A 13,502-nucleotide genomic window follows, 5' to 3' on the forward strand; every position below is an offset into this window, starting at 1 on the left:
TTTTTGTTTGTTTTATTGTGATAAAAATAGATGTCACCAAAAAATTACCCATTCAACATTTTGTACCATTCCATGACTTTGGTTGGCTTCCTATTTGTGCGTCTGTGTTTATTTTTCACCAAACAACTGGGTGGACCTGCAGGAGACTCAGAAAAGGTGTCAATCAGAGGAAGCGGATCATGGAGGCTAGGGTGGATGGCAGACTTTTCAGGAGGCACCTAGTATTTTGATTTTTGAATCTCTGGAGAGTATTCCAGTTGTATATGTAACCTAAAAACCAACAAATACCAGCTATAAATTGTACCACGGTACTGTGTTACAAAAATAGCCGGCTGGAACTGACTAGTGTTTCACATTTGATCAGATGCCTTTATGAAATCATCCATGAATGAGTTCAGAAATCAACAAAATAAAGAATGTGGGCTGCATCCTTCTCAATGTTGATAACATCATCCTTCCTCCCCATTCTCCCTTGGCCTCCATTCCGGAATGCGGAGGGAGCAGCAGAGGCTGAAAACAGGCCCAGGAGACAGGAAGTGGTGAGAGGGTCCTGCAGCTGCGTGGTGTACATAGCCTGAGAGAGACCCAGGAGACCGGAGATGATTCACTGCTTGAGAGAGAAGAGAACACTGCTGATTCTGAAAGGCTTCCTTCCAGGCTAAACATACTGGCTTCCCTGGGCACCTCCAAGTCCAAGTTCACAATGGGGACACAGTAGCCCCAACAATGTATTCCGTAGTGCCTCCTGAATCCTCTGCTTGTTTTGTAGGACGCCACCCCTTCCAGTGACCCTCTGCATGGGGCCATTTTATCTCTGCTGACAAAGGCTGCCTTTTCTCAGGGTTTCCCCGCCCTTTCCGGTGACAAAGACAGATTTGCCTCATTAACGGAAAGTGGGAGAGCCTTGTTAAGAAACCTCTCATGAGCCAAAATAGCATAACCCCACCCCCCACCCCACCCCCGAGTGCCTGTCCTTCTCAAGGTAAAGGCCTCCCTTGGACTCTTTCCATCCTGCTCCCCATAACCTCCAGGCCAGGGTGGTCTCGGCTGCTGTGGCTGGGCCCTGTGGCATCTTTGCATGGTGGTCATACCTTTGCAAAGAGTTCTTTACTCAGCTTCCTCAACTCTCGGAACTGCAGCTTCCCACCTGGGTGCCATGCCTGACACCGTGAAGAGGCAGTTTCCATTGACCCCATCAAAGCCCCCAGTGGCCTCTGGGTGGGGATCTTCCCCGGGCTCTGGTTGTATCACACTCTGATATCATGGTACCACCACAAGACCACTATCTGTTCCTAGGCACCACACTTTATCTAGGGGTCCTCCTCACACACAAGGATGCTGTCAACAAACACACGGGGAGAGCAGACATCAGTTGATAGCATGTGCCAACCAGATGCATTCACATACGCACACACACAATGTATTTACACGTATACATGTATGAACATATGTACTCACACATGCTCATCCATGCACGTTCACCTACATATGTGTGCCTACCTACCCACATATGTACACATTCACATATACGATCACCTGTACCCACACAGTCTCACCTTACAGACACACAAGAGTGAGCTCTGCTACATACATGATGATAATGGCCTTCTCCTCCAGAGCACCTTGATTCTCTGGAAACACTTCCCACAAATGAGCTCCTGGAAGCTCCAGGTCATAACCCCGGATGTCACTGAGACCCAGAGATAGACCCAGGCTAGACAAAAGCTGGAGCGGATGCAAGTGGGATTTAAGAAGAGCTCAGTGCGGCTCAATTTGGAGAAAGCATTTATGTCAGAGGTGCAGGTGGATGAAAGCACTTCAACACTGGAGGAAGCAGTAACGGGACGGTTAAGTTGTGGCTTAGATTTGATTGATGTTTAACTCATCTTCTTCAACAGAGTGTTGGGACGTCAGCATGCTTCAGATGGAAGGTTCCTTCCGAAGTCCTATTGGCTCTCCATGTCATTCAGATAAACGTGTGCACAGAGGTCTATGAGACCCACATGTGTCAGCTGTATCTCTGAGCTCGACTTCTGGAACTTTTTCTTTTCCCACACATATCCAATCCTGTGAGTCTCCTTGCTTTTTCTTGGCTAGTTCAAGGATACCCTGACACCACAGGTCCTTGGCACCTTCTTCTTGGAATCAATGTCATGAACTGAATTGTACCTTCCTTACCGCCCACCAAAATGTCTTAACTTTCCTTGATTCCCAGTGGTTTGGGATTTATACAATGATGTAATACAGCATTACAATTATGTCATGATGTCATCCTCACAGATTATGTGATCTGATTTGATGTAAGGGGATTCGAGTAGTATGTCACACCTACACTGAGATAATTTCAATGAGATCATTGAGCCCTGATCTGACATAGGGGCAGTTTCTTTAGGATTTCGAATCCCTTATCTATTGATTCTGTTGGGTAAACATTTGACTGCTAAATCCAAGGTTGGTGGTTCAAACCAACCAGCTGCCCACTGAGAGAAAGACAGGCTTTCTAATCCTATAAAGATCTATAGCCTCAATAGAGTCATTAGGAATTCACATTGACTCTATGGCAGTGGGTTAGTAGGGGTCTGTAGGATTTGGTCTGTTGTTCTTGCTGTCAGATGCCTGCACATCGGCTCGGACATGGCGAAAGATACCCTGCTCGGTTCTGTGCCATCTTCACAAATTGCTCTTGAGTGTAAGCTCCTGCATGCAGCCATCATGTCAATCCACTGTGTTGCAAGTCTTTCTCTTCTTTGCTGCCCCACTGTTTTACTGTGGCAATTAGATAATCTCACGTCAGTGGACATTTGTATTAGTCTGGGTAGACTAGAGAAACAAATTCCTAGACACTCATGTGTGTAAGAGAGAGCTTTATATCAAGGAGTAATTGAAAATTAAGAAAACATCCCAGGCCAGTCTAGACCAAGTCCAAAAGTCTAATATTAGCCCATATGTCTGATACCAATCTATAAATTCCTTGTCAGATTCATGCAATGATGCCAAATGCAGGAAGATCACAAGCCAGTGGGTGGAAAGGCTTGTGGATCCAGTGGAGGAGAAATATTTCAGTGCTGGTGTGGGTCTCCACATGGTTCCTCCAGCTCCAGAGCTCTGGCTCTATTAGCGTAGCTCCAAGTGGCTTGTCACTGGGAATGTCTCACAGAGAGAGTTTGTGTCCCGCCTCCAGGGTGGAAGACAGGAGTTCCCAAAAATCCTGAAGAGAAGGTCATGCCCACACAGAGGCCCCATTGGCTGTGACCTGATTGACAGGCTAGACTCCACCCCTTCACAGCACTCATGGCGAGGGGTGGAACCCAACCTGTTAATTGGGTCACACCTGGTGTTGTGTCCTTGGAGGTGTGACCTAGGTATTTGGTGAGCTATGGAAGATAGTCTCCCTCTCTCTTTCTACCCCTTCACCTTCCTACTTGCTGGCCACCCTCAGAGCTGCTGGAGCCCTGCCATGTTTCCACCAACCTTGAATCCACACAACTCTGCACCTACCAGCCTGTGATTTTTCTGCATTCTGCATCATAGCATGTGGATACATGAGTCAGAAGAGGGATTTATGGACAAGTAGTGGACTTTTGCACTTGAAGTGAACTGGGCCAGGGTGTTTCTTGATAGAAAGCTTATTCTTATGCATATACAAGTGTCATTGGATTTGTTTGACCTTTACCAGGTACAATGTACTTCTATAAGGAATGGTCTCTCTTGACAACATGTCTAAAGTAGGGGAGATGGTGTCTGGCCATCCTTGCCTCTAAAGAGGACATTGGCTGTCCTTCTTCCAAGACCATTTTGTGTGTTGTTTTGGCAGTCTAAGGTACTTTCAAGATTCTTGAATCTTGTACCATAATTCAAATGCATAGATTCTTCTTTGGTCATCTTCCTTATTCAATATCCAACATTCATATATGTATATGAGGCAATTGAAAATGCCATGGCTTCTGTGAAGTTCACTTTAGCCCTCATAGTGGCACTTTGAGGTCTTTTGCAGCAGACTTACTCAATACATATTTGGTCTACATCCCCTTTAAACTTCCAAGAGGTTAAAGGAAAAATAAGCAATTAGAGAGGAAGGATTTACCACCACCAAGAAAGAAGAGACAGGAGCAGAGTGCATTCTTTAGAACCAGGATTCTTTCCTTTAAAAAGAAAACTTTATTGGGGCCTCGTACAACTCTTATCACAATCCATACATACATCCATGTGTCAAGCACATTTGTACATTTGTTGTCATCATCATTCTCAAAACATTTTCTTTCTACTTGAGCTCTTACTATCCCTCCCTCTCCCACTCTCACTCCCTCATGATCCCTTGATAATTTATAAATTATTGTTATTTCATGTCTTACACTGACCGATGTCTCCCTTTACCCACTTTTCTGTTGTCCATCCTCCTGGGAGGGGGTTATATGTAGATCCTTGTGATCAGTTCCCCCTTTCTCCTACCACCTTCCCCTTACCCTCGTGGTATGGTTACCCTCAATATTGGTCCTGAGGGGTTTATCTGTCCTGGATCCTCTGTGTTTCCAGCATGTACCAGTGTACATTCTCTGATCTAGTTAGATTTGTAAGGTAGAATTGGGATCATGATAGTGGCAGGGAGGAAGCATTAAAGAACTAGAGGAAAGTTGTATGTTTCATCATTGCTACACTGCACCATGACTGACTCGTCTCCTCCCCGTGACCCTTCTGTAAGGGGATGTCCAATTGCCTACAGATGACCTTTGTGTCTCCATTCTACACTCCCCCTCATTCACATTGATATGACTTTTTTTTGTTCTGGGTGTTTGATGCCAGATACGTGATCATGTCAGCACCTCATGATCACACAGGCTGGTGTGCTTCTTCCATGTGGGCTTTGTTGCTTCTCAGCTATATAGCTGCTTATTTATCTTCAAGCCTTTAAGACCCCAGACAGTATATCTTTTGATAGTCAAGCACCATCAGCTTTCTTCAAGCATCATCAACTTTGATCTGCTTGGAAGGTGAGCATCATGGAATCCCAGGTTAATAGAACAAAGTGTTCTTGCATTATGGGAGTACTTGACTAGAGGCCCAATGTCTACCTGCTACTTTAACACTAAACCTATAAATATATGTACATAGATCTATTTCCCCAATATCATATATAAATATATTTACATGTGTACATGCCTTTATTTAGACCTCTATAAATGCCCTTTGCCTCCTAGCTCTTTGCTCTATTTCTTCTTGCTTTCCTCTTGTTCCACTATCATGTTCAACCTTTATTTGGGTTTCAATAATTCATCTCCATTATATTGTCCTTGATCAAGCCCTACCAGGCCTCATACACCCTTCTCGCCATCGATTTGAGTTCACTTGTTCCCTTGTCCCTGAGTTTGTTAAGACCCACTTCCTTTCCCCCGCCTGCCCCTTTCCCATGTTCTCCCCGCCCCCCACCCCCACTCCTATCCCAAACCATTGGTCCCATTCTCCCATTGTTTTCTCCTCCAGATTGTTTATCCAGCCTATCTTATCTAGATAGACATGCAGGGACAATAATATGCACAAAAACAAGACAGAGCAAAACAAAGCAACCAAAGAAAACAAAACACCAACAACACCAAACAAGTGACAAAAAAGAGAAAAGCCTGTTAATACTTCAGGATCTGTTTGTTGACCTTTAGGAGTGTTTTCCAGTCAAATCTAATGGGGTGCCACTCCCTGGCCCCAAAGTCTATTTTTGGTATTCCCTGGGGACTTCATTGCTCTCTTCCCCTTGCCATTCTGTTGCACCTCCTTAGTGTTTCCCCTCGGCGTGGTGGGGTTAGATTGGGCACAATTCCCTCACTATGTCTCCAGTGTTGTACCACATAGTGCTATGGGTCAGTGAGGGTTGTTGTGTCTCGTGGTGGGGCTGGCCCTATGATCCTCTCTATGCATTAGCTGTTCTGAACAAGAACATTGTCTTTGGGGCTTGGTGGGCCAGGATGTGTTCCACTCTCTCTCCTTCCCCCTTCATTTGCTCCTGTGTGCTCTGATAAGACCTATGCCTCTCCCTGAGCTGTAGCTCCAATGCCGTCTTCTGAAATGAATTCTTCGGCGGGGGGGGGGGGGGGGGGAGGACGGGACGGCTGTCCATGTAGTTGGACTTGGAGCTGGCTCCTCAGGCCTTTATATTGGTTCCCAGCTTCATGCAGGTATGTTGCATCCATGTCTTGATGCACCAAGTTGAAGTCTGGTCCCTCTTTCCCTGTGGAGATATAAACAATGCCCTCCCCTTGGGTGGGTTAGTGTCTTGTTCCCCCACTACCCATGTCTTTTTTCCCCCTTCCTTTTTAGTTGGCTACCATATGTATCCCTGGATTTGGTCTGGCCCCTGCCATAGTACCTCGACCTTACCCCAGGAATGTATGTGTACAGTAGCTTTTTCCCTATGCCCCTTTTGCATTCGTAAGCTTACCTCAGCAGACTCATGTTGTACTTGTCCTTTTGTGCTTGGCTTAGCTTACTTTGATTATCATAATTTTCTCCAGTTCTTCCTATGTGACAATGTGCTTCATGCATTCATCACTGCTTTTTAGGGATGCATAGTACTCCATTGTATGTATGTACCACAGTTTTTTAATCCATTTGTCCATTGATGGAAATTTGGATTGTTTCCAACTCCCTGTAATTGTGAACTGTGCTGCAATGAACATTGGAGCACAGATGTCTGCCTGTGGTTTGTTTCTTGCCTCTTCTGGGTTTATGTCCAGCAGGGGGATTGCTGAGACCCAGGATCCTTGCCGTAGGAACTTCCTAGATCCAGGGCCAGATGGATGCCGAGGAGCTTGGAGATGCCAATAAACTCTGGGCTTACAGACACTGAAAGGAGACCAAAACTTTCCTCCTAGACTGTGAGCCGAATGAGAGAAAGAGTCTTCCCCTAGATAAATATGGATGCCAAATATTTGTGGTATTTCTGTTATAGTAGCCCTAGAGAGCAAAAACAAGCAGGTAGCATGACTTACTCCATCAATATCTCCAAATATTTAGTCAAACCACCTTTCCTAAGTTCATAATTTAAAACCACTACCCCTTAACCAGCACTTTAAAAAAAATCATTTTATTGGGGGCTCTTACAGTTCTTATAACAATCCATACATCAATTGTATCAAGCACATTTCTACATATGTTGCCATCATCATTTTCAAAACATTTTCTTTCTACTTTAGCCCTTGGTATCAGTTCCTTTTTCCCCACCCTCCCTCGCCTTCCCATCCTTGGGAATCCTTGATAAATAAATTATTTTTTTTTATATCTTATACCATCTGCTGTCTTCCTACATCCATGTTTCTGTAGTCTGTCCCCTCTTATTGGGGGGGGGGGGGAGTCTGCCCCAATAATTGCAGTCAGTTCCCCTTTTCTCCTCCTTCTCCCCTGACCTTTCTACTACCCTCCTGGTATCACCACTCCCATTATTGTTCCTGAGGGATTTAGCTGCCCTGGATTCTGTGTGTCAAGAGCTCTTATCTGTACCAATATACATGCTCCACTCTACCTGGATTTGTAAGGTAGAACTGGGGTCGTGATAGTGAATGGGGAGTGGGGGGAGGAAGCATTTAAGAACTAGAGGAATGTTATGTGTTTCGTCTGTGCTATACTGTACCCTGGCTGGCTCATCCCTTCCTTGTGACCCTTCTGTAAGGGGATGTCCAATTGTTTACACATAGGCTTTGGGTCTCCACTCCAACCCCCCTCATTTGCATCGATACGATTGTTTGTTTGAGGTTTTCTGATGCCTGATACCTGATTCCGTTGACACCTCATGATCACACAGGCTGGTGTGCTTCTTCCATGTCAGCTTGGTTGCTTCCCTGCTAGATGGCTGCTTGTTTAACTTCAAGCCTTTAAGACCCCAGATGCTATATCTTCTAGTAGCCAGGCACCATCAACTTTCTTCACCACACTTACTTATGTACTCATTTTGCCTTCAGCAATTATGTTGGGAAGGTGAGCATCATAGAATGCCTGGTTATTATAACAGTGTTCTTGCAATGAGGGAAGACTTTAGTGGAGGTCCAATATCTGTCTGCTAATTTGAAATTTAACATATAAATATATATACATAGACCTACATCCCTATCATTACATATTAATATATTTACATCTACACATGCCTATAAATGTCTTTTGTCTCCTAGTTCTTTCCTCTATTTCCTTTTACTTTGCTCCTGTCCCGCCATCATGTTCGACCACCACCCAGCTCTCATTATTTCCTCTCGGCTACATTGCACTTGATCAAACCCCACCATGTGGTCTACACCCTCCTCACCATCAATTTTAGATCTCTTGTTGCTCCCTTGTCCATGGGGTTTTTGCATCCTCTTTCCCCCACTTCCCCCTCTTTGCTGTCTCCCCAGAACCATTGCTCCCATTGTTTTCTCCTCAGGTCTGTTTATCTTGCCTATCTTATATAGATAGACAAGAAGGGGGAAAGGGACCTATAAATAGTCCCAGGTGTGTCTGCTGACCGTTAAGTATGTTTTCTAATCAAGTCTGATGAGGTGCCCTCTGAGTCTGAAGCCTATTTTCGGGTTTCCTCGGGGACTTTGTTGCTGTGTGCTCCCCTTGCTGCTCTGTTGTGCTCCCTTCATGTTCAACCATGGTGTGTGTGTGGGACGTGGGGTGCCAGGCGGGGACCAACCCTACGGTTCTCTCTGTGCCTTGGCTGCTCTGAGCAGGAGTGTTGTCCTTGGAGCTTGGTGGGCCAGGATACACAACCATGTCTTTTTCCTTCTATATTTTTTCTCTAGAGCATGCATCACCTTATAAGATACCGTTTACTTATACAAGTGACTTATTATCTTTCTTACACATGTGTGCCAAGAAAGCAAGATAGATATGCTATTCAAGGCAGTATTTCCAGTGCATCTAGTACCCATAAACATTAATTGTTGAAAGAACTAAGGATTGAAACACAAATCTAACCATACATCTCCCTTGTAAACTTTTAAAAAATCTTTGTTTGCCATTGCCTTAAGGACAAAACCAAACTTCACTAGCAGCTTTATAGACCGGCAGACATGTATATTCTGGTTGTGCCCAAGTCACGTACCTGATCTGAGTAGTAGTAAGAGAGGAAGAAGGGAACACAAAAAGCCACAGATATTATATGTGAAAGATAAGAAGTACTGAGTTTTGCACATGGTGATGACCAAAGAAAAACAAGGCATAAGCATAATATTTAAAACATTATGAAAAGAGTGCAGTGTGCTCTTTAATTGGCCCAAATCCCTCTCTATCTGAACAAGCAGAACTTTCTATCACTTATCTTCCTCTTCTAGGGAAATATCGATCTCCCTTCATGTCTCACTTCCCTGGCCACAGCTGGTCGAGCTATTATAACCAGCCCTGGCAGCCACATTCACTGCTTCATGGTAGGTCATGTACTCAGGACTTGTCAATCAGAACGCTTTTAGGTTTTCATTGTAAGGACAAAATGCTATGCCAGTCTCACAACCACCACTATCACACAACAAACCCTTTGCCAACTTGTAAAATCCCACGCTTGCAAGAAGATTTAACTAATTTGTCCCTTCACCATTGAAGCCTTCTCTAATCTGCTCATCCATCAACCCTCCCACTTCATTCACTACCACCATGGCTATCACCAGTGTTCCACTCCCCATACCCTGGACTCTAATCAAATTTACAACCATCTCTGTCTGGTACTAAGCTCTCTAAGCCCCTCACCAATGGCCAGAGGGGATCTGCCAGAGGCTTACTCTGACTATCTATGGACTCTGCAGATAGATATTGTCCTCCATCGCCTTTGACAAATTGACTGTTCACAATTTAAGCTCTGATACTTTCCCCTTCATCATGGTTGAATTTTGTTATCATCATCTCTGGATCACGCAAACTGGAGTGCTTCCTCCATGTGGACTTAATTAACACCTCACTTAGATGGCTGCTTGTTTGAATACAAGCCTTTAATACCCCAGCCACTGTTCCAGTTGATATCCAGGCACCATCTGCTTTCTTCACCACACTGTGCGGTAGTATCCTTATCTATCATGACATCTTCATGAAAGAAAATATCAAGCAGGGTTATGTTATAAGAACTAACTATTTGGGGATTGGGGCTAGAATTAAGTTAGAGCCCAGAGTCCATCTGCTTGTCAGTGGGTGATGAACAGCTCTGGTTTACTTTGGCAGTCATATTATGACAAAAACAAAAAGGAAAACCTACAAGAGCAACAACCAAAAATACAAAAGCAAAAACTCCCACAATAAAACAAACAAAACATTGTGAATCATCCCCCTGGGGTTTACATGATTGTATCGATAACATCAATCATTTATTCAATGGCATAGAATTCGAGGTACTATTGCTATGAGGAGGTTATGTGAGTATACTCCCATTGCGAGCTACAATTCATGAGTTGTTGCGTTGTACAGATTGATTTCTTAATTGATTGGGGAGCTCTGTTTATATTGAGCAGGGAGTAGATGCTTGGAGAAAATTTTCCTATAACATTTCTTACAAGGGCAGATACTTGCCTATCAGATTAATACCTGTCATATTAACACAAGGGAAGTACTGCGATACTAATTATATGGTGGTTCTTGGTCCACTTTCATTGGGTACCAACTAAGCCAGGTATCCCGTTCAAGGTCCAATGACTGCCATTTCCTCAGTCTGGGTGAGACTGTCCTTTGCTTACTCTCCTATCATGGAATCTCACTCCTGAGTCGGGCACAGTTCTTTCAGCTGGACTGCCACACAGTCTTGCTGTGGTCATTGGGGGGGTGCCATGTTCTCTGTAAGGCCAGCATCTAAGGTCATCACAGTGCTTACTCCATAGAGTGATTCACTGAGAGTTGGGCAGAAATGTATTCCAAGTGTCCAAGACAAATCTGTTTGTTTTTCTGACAGTCCATGGATTTTCAGTGAACTTGGAAAGCTGGACTCTGGCTTTGAAAAGCCTGCTAATTTAGTTCCAGCAACTGCAAAGTCTTAAACGCAGAGGCATTTTTCTGAGAGGGATTTCAGAAAGACTAAATCAAGAGAACAAGCATGAGGAGAAGGCTAAGCTTGCCGTGGGGCTGTTCCATTGGAGTGGGATCATAAATTGTGTTCAAAGTAACACTCTTTTCACCCACGATTATCCTGCATTCCGTGCAATGCCCCGTTCTCATCATCTCAGCAAAGGAATCGGGAGCTAACTTTAGCGCATGTCTGCTTCAGCACTGTGCTAGCCCGGGTTGACAAAAAAAAACAAATCCAGTGGCACTCTTATATGTATAAGAAATAGTTTTATATTAAGAAGTACTTATATATCAAGAAAACAACCCCACCCAGTCCAACTCAACTCCCTGTCTGATACTTGTCAGAAATCTCCCTTTAGACGCACACAGTCATATTCAATGATGCAGAATGCAGTAATCGCACTGGCAGGCAAGTGCATGCCAAGTCGTGTGGGTCAGAGATCAGTGGAAGCATGGAAAGGCTCTGAAAGCTCTCAAGGTTGCGGGCAAGCAGGAAGATCAAGGAAGAGAGAGGTGGGGAGTTTCCCCCAGGGCTCTCTTTTATGAGAAGGCCACTCCCACAAAAAGGCGCCATCAGGCTGTGGCCTGACCAACAGGCTGGATACCATGGCTACACTTTTATCTCTCACAAACACCTTACTGTTGAACTGTTCTTGATATTCAAGGGGAACTTCAAATATCTGATCAGTGTCATCTAACATCTGTGAAGACCATTAGAAAGGAGTCATTACCCTTCTTCATCAAGGACTTGAACAGGTCAATGTGCAGGATGGTTTTGTTTGTTTGTTTTTTTTAATCATCTTATTGGGGTTCTTATAGCTCTTATCACAATCCATACATACATCCATTGTGTCAAACACATTTGTACACATATTGCCACCATCACTTTCAAAACGTTCTGTTTCCACTTGAGCCCTTGGTATCAATTCATTTCCCCCCTTCCCCATCCTCCCTTCCTCATGATCCCTTGATAATTTATAAATTATTAGTTTTTCATGTCTTATACCAACTGCTGTCTCCCTTCACCCACCCCTCTGTTGTCTGTCTCCCTGGGAGGGAGCCACACGTTGATCATTATGATCGGTTCCCCCTTTCTCCCCCCCACCCTCTGCCTTCCCTCCTGGTGTCACTACTCTCATTATTGGTCCTAAGGGGTCTATCTGTGCTGGATTCCCTGTGTTGCAAGCTCTGGTCTGTAACAGTGTGTATGGTCTGGTCTAGCCAGAATTGTAAGGTAGAACTGGGGTCATGATAATGGGGGGAGAGGGGGAGCTTTAAAGAACCAGAGGAGAGTTGAGTGTTTCGTTAGTGCTATACTGCACCCTGACTGGCTCGTCTCTTCCTTGTGACCCTTCTTTAAGGGGATGTCCAGTTGTCTACAGATGGACTTTGGGTCTACACTTCCCCTTCATTCACATCGATGTGATTTTTTGTTTTGGGTCTTTGATGATGCAGGATGTTTTCAGGAAGATTTGTTCTCATTTAATTTTTCCCTATTTATTTACCAATTCCAGACTCCAATGTTAAAAATTACTTCATCTTCCAATCTTTATGCAAGTCCCTCCACACCTGGGCTTAATGGCTTCACTAGGAAGCTGGAATATTTTTATCAAGAAAGGCATGAACTAAAGTGGAACATGAATGTATATAAACCTAAGATATAAGAATTGATTTTTAGTTTCCACTTAACCATAAGCCCTATCCTAAGAAAAACCAGCTCTTATGACAAGCCCCTAGTCCATACTTACCCTCATGAAAGGGTCACTGAAGAGATGGGTATTATAGCAAAGCATGATGCAGAAATCAAAGGTGCCTAGCTAACACAAAGAATAGCATTTGGGGTCTTAAAACATTGTTCAAAATAAGCAGCCAACAAACAAAGTGAGGTGTCAGCTAAGTCCACCCAGTAGAAGAAGCACACCAGCCTGTGTGATTCAAGGATTGTACATCATAAAATCTAAGACCAGAGGAAGGACTTATATTAAAGCTTCAATTTTGAGCAGCTGGTTGAGAGGAGGCATGGGGGACAGTGAAAGCCAAAAGTCCATTGGCAGAGACCTCACATGGACTGAGCCTCCAGTGGCCACCCTTGGACCACTGACCATGGCGGTGATGAGTCTAGCTATCAGACAGAATGCATTATAAAGTGTGTTATTGCAGGTGTACTTAGGGTACACCTTACCATTTTTTCTCCCTTTTGACTCATTTAAATTTCCTATTGTTGTTGGATTGCTTTTTCGTTGTATGTTTTCTTTAGATGAAATCCAGGATAGGTAAATATATATATGTGTGTGTGTATATATATACATATATATACTATATTACCATATATACTCATGTATAAGCCGAGTTTTTTGACACATTTCTAATGCAGTTTTTATGGTAAAATTAGGTGCCTCGGCTGATATTTGGGTCGGCTTATACTCAAGTATATACAGTAATTGTTTCTTAGAGTTATGGTAGGGGAAGTTGAAGAGAAATGGAGAGCTAATAATAATGAG

This window comes from Tenrec ecaudatus, chromosome 3, assembly GCF_050624435.1.
Source record: "Tenrec ecaudatus isolate mTenEca1 chromosome 3, mTenEca1.hap1, whole genome shotgun sequence".
In the NCBI taxonomy this organism is placed as follows: Eukaryota; Metazoa; Chordata; class Mammalia; order Afrosoricida; family Tenrecidae; genus Tenrec; species Tenrec ecaudatus.